At 34.7% G+C, this 8,827-nt stretch overlaps 1 pseudogene; it reads right to left on the reverse strand.

Annotated features, from left to right (window-relative positions):
* Window positions 1-1,401: 1,401 nt before the first annotated feature.
* On the reverse strand, window positions 1,402-2,634 carry LOC133179990 (uncharacterized; annotated as a pseudogene).
* Window positions 2,635-8,827: the final 6,193 nt, after the last annotated feature.

The following is an 8,827-nucleotide window of genomic DNA, read 5'->3' on the forward strand; positions in this document are numbered from 1 at the left end:
TCATTTGAGATATATACTTTTTTAAAAATGATCGATTTTCAAAATGATCAGATTTTGAATTAAATGATTAAATTTAAATGCAAAAGAAACTATGTGATACACAACTATGAACATTTGTGCGTGCGTGCAGATTCGTTACTACCCAAGACATGTGCAATGAGGCACAGTTCTGGTTTTTTTTTCTGTCGGTAAAATTGAAGTTGATTTTAATGATCGAAAATTTATTCAAGCAGATATTGCAGTTTAAATTATTTTCTATAATATGGGATGGATAACAAAGTATTAATTGCATTTCCTTTGATAAAATGTCATGGCGATTCAGAAACGTGACCGTAGACTATAAAACGTTTTAAGGGCCCCTCTCTGTGGCGACCTACAGAAATTAGTGTGTCCGTCCGTCCGAGATCTCTTTTAAAGGGTGTACATTGACCTTGAACTATGAACTATGTTTCAAGGTCTAAGGTTAAGGTCATAGCAGAATTGTATATGAAAATTTTTTGTCCGGAGCACATCTTTTCTCCCCTTTGTCCAGTGTGGTTCATACTTCCACAGGGTGTCTGTGGTCAAAGGGTGTGCAGTGACCTTGAATAATATTTTTCACTTGCTTAATCTTGTTCAGAACCAAAAATAAATGGCTTTAGGTAAGGGGTACTGAGACTGAAATAAAAGTTTTGTGCCAACTGGACAATTTCTAAGTTATAGGTCAAGGTCAAAGCAAAATTCTATGAAATGCTTTTCATCCTATTGTCCATTATTTGAGTGGGGCCCTATGTGATGGTAGACATCTCAATAATTCATGAATTCAGTTAAGTTCTACATGAAACAGTTTAAGAATTAAAGGTATGAAGTGCACTTAACTAATTTGATATTTTAAACAATAAAAATGGTAATATAAAATGTGACCAAAATCGTAACAATGTCCTATTTAATGTCAAGTAGGTATGTTCTGAATGAGGGAGAATAGATCTATGGCTTTTATTATTTACAGGTGCATTATTTATGACAGCTTCATTAAAAAGGAACAATTCTTTTTAATTTTTTACCTTTAATTAAAATTTGACCTAGTTATCTAAAAAAAATGCTGACCAAATGCATTCTTTATTCCATAGGAAAATACGCTTTTGTACTCTTACTTCAACATCAACAGTACTCATTACAATTTTTTGAATTTATTATGATTTTTGACCTTGACGGTTAAAGCAAATTTTAAAAAAAGAATAATTACTAATATTATGTACTATTAATATATATACTTAACTAGAAATACACATTTGCAATTAAATACACAAAGCCTCGCAAAGATACAATTTCTAATTCCTTTATCAAACAATATTCGGAACATAAAGAAAAATGTCCCTTAAAACAACAAGAGTCATGTAAATGTATGTAGATACATGTAATTTATAAGCGATCTACATAGTCTGTTATTCGGATAAAGAGTTCTGTTGCTTCTTCTACTGTGTTTGGTGGGTAATTCAAACCGTTTTCCATTCTGATTTGAGTACCAATAAATTCAAATTCCATTGAAACACCATTTACAGGAGGGTAGGCACAATATTCTTGTTCTATGCCATTCAGATTATCAGGTACAGGCATTTTGAAATCTCCTGTTTGGTAAATTTTGGGCTGAAAATACATAACATCTGGTTTTCCAGACGGACAATCTGCATTGTGGTTTCCTTTAATTGTGTGTTCATTCCAATGCTGTATAACTCTGTTCAATTCTCTGGTGATAATTGTTAAGAAATAATACCTAGCACACTCCATGTGGACTATGTCGGAGGAGTCAAAAACACCTATATTATCCATATCCTTAAAGTAATTTATCCAAAAATTGCCATACATTTCTCGTAAACACCGCCAAAATCGCTCTATTCTTGTATTTCTTTATGACGATCCATACCTAAAACTTGATAGTCCTTGCAAGGGATCCTGGTGATTCCATCGCAAAGCATATTGCAAATCTCGAACTATGGAGTTCTCGGTACCCCTGTCTGCGTCTACGACTACAGGAACCCCGTTTATTTCTTTGATATAACCTATATAAAATCTGGATATATACTCAGGGTTTTTGTTAGAATTGCAAGCTCTGAGCCAGAGAATACGTCTTGAAAAGCCATCTACACAGCCATGAACGGAAATTCCGAATGGTTTTAACTTGTCCCAGCCATCTAGATGAACACAAAAATTAGGCCCTTCGTTAACGTACCTTCTACGCTGAAGACGACGTTGTCTACGCCTTATTACACCTTCTGCGTCCAAAACAGTTAATGCAAGGCGCACCAATTCACAAGACACATTGAGGTTGAGGTCGATTAGCAGACGTCTCCTCATTCTTCTATAGCCTATGTCACCGCCCGAGCCTGAAAGTTCATGTAGAATAGTCGTTACAATGTCCTCCAAACGTGGCTGGTTGTTTCGTCTCGTCAGATTCATTTCCCTTAAAACTCGATGAATTTGTCTTGCACTAAGAGCAATGTTATGTTTGCTCGCAAGATATCCAATGATTTCCTGAATAGTATAACCAGAGTGGTAATAAACAGCAATTATTTCATTCCTACTGAGAGATAGTCCGTCCACAACCAAACGTTGAGCCAGAGCAGGTGTATAGATATTTTCACCCATAGTATTTTTGTCGCTGAAAAAAATGGGGAAGAGTACTTTATACACAATGAATTTTTGTTTTGCTTTCTACATGTGTAAATGTACATCAAACTAAATCATTCTATAAATACAGGTCACGATTTGGCATGTAAGAGTTTATTATATAAAAAATTTGCAATTCAATTAAATTTATGTAAGATAGCACTGCGGATTTAGAGGGGGCAGTTGGCCCGGGCTCCCTCTTTTGTGTCCGAAATATACATAAGACTTAATAAATCATTTTTTTTGGGGTGGTCGTGGGCCCCTACCCCGACCACAAACTGGTCGGGTCCCCCTTTTCAAGATTCCTGGATCCGCCACTGAAGATAGTGAAGTACTAAACGTACTATGTTTGATCAAATAATAGCTACATGAAGTACAAATATCATTTAAGATTTGGACACTCTGACCAAAAGAGATACTGACACCAAGAATTATTATCAGTAAGGATTATACAAAAGACCAGATTAATCAACGAAAAGATCTTCATTACATCCAATATCAGTTTTATATCAGATCTAAAACAAAGTTTTACCTTGTCAGTTGTGTAGAGACCAGATGAACGTTCAGAGGTCAAGCTTCTCATTCACTGCAACCACAGATTTTGATTAAACTAAACCCTCTTTCAAACAAACAGCATGCCATCATAAATAAGTTGCATGTCGACATAAATATGTTGCATGTTTACATAAATAAGTTGCATGTCAATATATTCATCTTTCATGTCAACATAAATAAGTTGCATGTCAACATATTATTCTCGCATGTCAACATAACTAAGTTGCATGTAAACATAAATAAGTTGCATGTCGACATAAATAAGTTGCATGTCAACATATTTATCTCGCATGTCAACATAACTAAATTGCATGTCAGCATAAATAAGTGGCCTGTCAACATAAATAAGTTGCATGTCGACATAAATATGTTGCATGTCAACATATTTATCTCGCATGTCAACATAACCAAGTTGCATGTCTACATAAATAAGTTGCATGTCGACATAAATATGTTGCATGCCAACATATTTATCTTGCATGTTAACATAAATAAGTTGCATGTCTACATAAATAAGTAGCATCTAGCATGTTGGATGTCACATGTGGGCGATATTTGAGATTTTTGAAGATTTTTTATAATTTTTATTTGATTGCAATTTTCTTGCATGTCAACATATTTATCTTGCATGTCGACATATTTGATAGAAAAATAACTTGCACACAAGGGGCAGAAATATGCCACCATACATATCGAATATCTGAAACATAATCCTCCATCGTGTTCATGTTCTTCTTCACCCTATAACTATAGTCCTGCTGGACACGTTATTACTGGTGACGTAAATATAGTTAATAATGAGAACCTTAGATCACTAATTTTAAAAGGTCCTAAATATAGGGAACTCCGATCCTTCAACTGGCGTCGGAATTTCATAAATATTATGGATTCTGTAGAGGACTACGCTAGGCGATGGGCCAGACATGAAAACGAAGACCTTGACATTTTGTCAGAATGGATTAAATGTATCAGATGTATGTTAAAATCGCGCATAAAAAGATTGAGGGGCAATATTAGGCCAAAATAAAAAATACCTTTGTTTCCCCTAACGCGACCGACCCACTTAAATCGTGCCGACTGAAAAGTTTTTTAATAAGATTATTTGAATATTTTATTTAATTGTTTATCAAATTTATAAAATACAACTTCATCAAAATCCGTTTTTCTGTCACAACGGCGGCTTTTGTTTTACTCTCATTTGGTGCCGACAACATGTGGCCACAGAGGGTTAGTTCGTGTTATAAAACAATGGTGACGTATCAATCTTATTATATCTTTAACTTAGAATCCTACACTCTTGAGACATCTCGTGAATTAATGTACCATGACTAAGGAGTGTTAAGATGGTATTTAAAAATGTGTCTTCTAAAATTAACGTACGTAGTAAGCATAGCAAAGCCTGTCTCATGAGTATATGAGGGGCGCTCCTTGTGAATACATATCAATAAATTTCACTGCATTTGATTCGTTTCGATCTAATAAACAGTTCATGTATGATCCTTTTTTTACTACATAGGACCATAGGAGTTGTAAATATGTCTTTGTATGATTATTTCATTGATAAATATAAATCAGGTGTTGTTTCTTTACTGTAGATTCCTAAATAAAAGCGAGGAATAAATATCCGCGTAAAAACGCGAGAAGATTCACTAGCGGATTCTAAAATCACGCTTTCATTTCCTCCGATATTGATGTGTTCAATGGAATTATTATGCGCGAACTGTATGATTGATTGATTATTATTGTTTTACGCCGAGTCGGCAATATTTCAGCCATATTTCGGCGGTATGGTTGATTGAAGTATTACAAATAGATCGACCAAGCTTGCGTAGTTAAACGAATTAAAAATATATTTCACTTAGATCTATTTCAGAAGATCTATTTTTATGAAAATAATTCTCTATTAAATATTTAATTATGATTATTTACAATTCTAAACTTTCAATGTTATCACAATATACTACTTTAAAAAATCGATCGACATTTCACAGTTTCAAGAGAGATAACTCTCGATTGAAAAGACAGAAAAAATAAAACAACTTTGTTTTAAAGTACATGCATATATAAGTAAAACCAATCAAGTAAACCATGCAGTGATTTGTTAACTGTTTTTTTTTTAAATTATGGAAAGTAAGTGCCTTGGTCACTTAATAGTACATAACTGATCAGTTGATACCGGCCATTGTCCAAGCCTTTCTGATCAGGTCAGGATTTTCGGCTATTTCTTGTGAGGCTTTTGTTATCCATTTGGCGTGCAGGGGTTTCACAACCGAAAGTCTGAGGTCAATTTTAACACTCTCCACTGACACACCTTTTTTAATTTGCTCGGCCACCGTGTTTGCGTAAAAATGTTCAAACTGTGATTTTATGCTTTGTTTGAATGGGCCGTTAATTGCTAAGTCCAGTGACTGTAATTGATCTGTACAGCTGGCTGGCACAAATACAACATGGATATTATTTTTTTTTAAGTTTGTTGAGTAACTGTTCACCACAATGTGCAGCGCATACGTCCAAAATACATAAAGCATGTTGTTTTAGAGGGAGGTCTTCGTCTTCTTTGATCTTGTCTATGTAAGGGATTATCACCTTGTCGACATACCTACAATTAAATTAAATGGGGAAAATTAATTCATTCAAGAGGGGACACATTACTCTTATTAATTAATTTGAACTTAAATTACTTGTATATTTAAACACAATACTATTTAGGTGTATGACTACAGAACTACAGAAAATTATAAGAAATACAAAAAATTATTTGAGATACGAAAATTATTAGAAATACAAATTTACATGTACCTGTCCATGAAATCGGCTGTTGACCAATGTGACTCTGTATGCGTGATATCCCAGTCCTTGTCAAACTGGTACACGGGGTGGCAGGAGTCCGACTTCCCCTGATATATTAACTGTGGTGGAATGAAATCTCCAGCCTTTGTGATTCACAATAAAATCGTCATCTGGCGTTTGTCGTCAATATGAGATATCGAGACTTGTTAGGATCCCTCAAAATCCATTGTCCAGTTATTTACTGGCACATAATTAGAACCGGTCTGATCCCAGTTGACAATTAACGAGTCTGGAATATTATGTGTTTTAACTACAGTGTCAATTCTATCGAGGAATTCCTCTTTAATTTTCTGGAAATCACAGGGAAGACTCTTTATCCCCTTGGTTCCTTTCCTTTTCACCATACCTAATCTTTTCAGAATTGATTTTGCCCATGGTTTGTCCAATAAAAGCGGACCCCCGTTTTCAGATAGCTGAGTTTTATCCCTGGCTGTTACAATACCTTTCGCAGCAGCTAGTACAATTCTAGAGTTTACAATTCCACCTGCAATTCGAAGATTTTTTAAGTATTCACATACTTCTTTGTCCATTACACCTAATTTCAAAGGACGTCCCCTTGGAGATTTTGGCACACTTATAATATCAGACTTGATTTTTAGTTTTTCATTAATTTTTTTCACTTTTTCGTAGGCCGACTTCATGACGCGGACTGTGCTTTCATTTAAATTTTTCTCAAGTTTCGCTGAAAAATGACGTGCAGCTGCAGTGTTTCCATGTTCTATTGCGTATTTAGCAATTTTTCCTCGAAGTTCTCCTGAGTAATTGCCATATTTTTTTCTTTTTCTTGATCCACTTGTTGTGGGGGTTGATGGAGATGCGAGATGTAATTATAACCTCTCTTTCGACATCCCGATTTACAGCTTCTTGCAACGGAGAAGTAGCAATAGGAATAAAGTTTTTCCTTTGTGGGGTAAAAAACGTCTTGATCGACGGGGTGGACATTATCAATACTGAGTTATAATTCTCTAAGTACCTAGTGCTGGACTTAATGAACTATACTCATGTTTGCACATGACTGAGCATCTTGAAATAAGACCTTGACCATTGATTTTATAATTATATATATTTTTTCATAGAAATCCAAGAAAAATAACTCTTGAATAATACATCTAAAATTTATTATCCGTAGTTACCCCCCCCCCCCCCTTTTTTTAGACGCGGAATATAAGTCCCAGTCATTTTGGATTCGCGATTTTACATTCTCGCGATTTGATGCAAAACGGCTAGATCGCGGAAAAAAGTGTTCGCGTAAAATAAGAAATCTACCGTATTCCTTTTATTTATGGGGTATTGACTCCGTGACTATAAAATTAGATATATGAAACTTTAATCATTTTAGATATGGTTTGGTTGAATTATATATTGTTTATACATGTACAGTATTTCCAAATAGTGTTGAAATCTTTAAAATTTGCTTATGGTACGGCTTCCTGAGACGTCCAGTTTATTTTTCTTTAGTTAGGCCCTTGAAAACAGGTTGTTTCTTTGCTTTAAAATACCTTTAAAATTTGTTGGGCCGGTGGAGGGCTCCTAATTTAGAACTTTACTCGGCACTTATGGCCTTTGATCATTAAGCATCTGTAAGGGATCTTTGACGTGCCATCTACATGTATACTCCGACACTGGACCTACGTTTTTATGGTCTTATTCGACTGACCGGTCTGCAAGTCCCACGTGGACCTGTGACTTAGAATTAGCTCCCGAATTACGTCGTGACTCCAAAACGAAACACTAGAATTACTGTGCCACGCGAGGCCCTTGACATTTTGTCCGTGTAAGTACTCGAAGATGATAGTAGGTTTGATAAATGTACTCGAATGTCCGATGGTTCAGTATTTGCGAATCTTGTGTTTTTTTGTAAATATTCGATTTCAATAAATTTACGCTGGCCTGAGATATTTTACAAGTTCAAATGAATAATATTTGTGAATTAATTTACCATACATGTTGCTTCATTTGTATGATATTCAGTTTAAATTGGTTTCTTTTGTTCTTTCTTATTTATAAAGATATTATTCAATTTTTCAGGATGTATTCCCAAACCTGCTGTCAGAAAAAAAATAATTTCCCTACCTACCGACCCAACTTGAGATTTTTGGGTCGGGTTAGGGGAATTAAGATATTTTTAATGATGGCCTGAGAACCATCTATCCTTCTGTATTCAATAATCCAGAAGTGAAAAAAGAATTGGATAGATTACATGATCAGTGCGTACTGGTCCCTGCTGACAAAGCAGGTAACAACATGGTCTTTGTTTGTAAGGCTCATTACATTAAATGTATTTTAGAGGAACTTGGATTTGATTCTACAAGTGGTAATCCAACTTATACTCATAGTTCCCTTTATAAGGAAGAAATTCTTCAAAATCAAATGTCAGTTTTGAATAATTTTAATTTTTAATTTAACCAAAATGAATTTGAATTACCATATTTATATTGGATTCCGAAACTTCATAAAAATCCTTACAAAGATACATAGCGGGCTCCTGTAAATGTTCAACCAAGCCTCTATCTTTACTCCTCACTAAGATATTAACAGTAGTGAAGGAGAAACTTCAAGATACTGTGCAACAATATATTCGAAAAGTGGTGTAAATCAGATGTGGATACTTAAAAATTCCAAGGAACTTTTGGAAAATTTGAAATCACAAGATTTTACCAAAATCAACAGCTTAAAAACTTACGACTTCTCAACTTTACACACAACCATTCCCCACGATAAATTAAACTCCAGGCTTTTTGATATCATTGACAGCTGCTTTTTCAATAAAAATGTA

This window comes from Saccostrea echinata, unplaced genomic scaffold (genome assembly GCF_033153115.1).
Source record: "Saccostrea echinata isolate AGI-Se365-2 ecotype Australia unplaced genomic scaffold, CSIRO_AGI_Sech_v1 ptg000005l, whole genome shotgun sequence".
Taxonomy (NCBI): domain Eukaryota; kingdom Metazoa; phylum Mollusca; class Bivalvia; order Ostreida; family Ostreidae; genus Saccostrea; species Saccostrea echinata.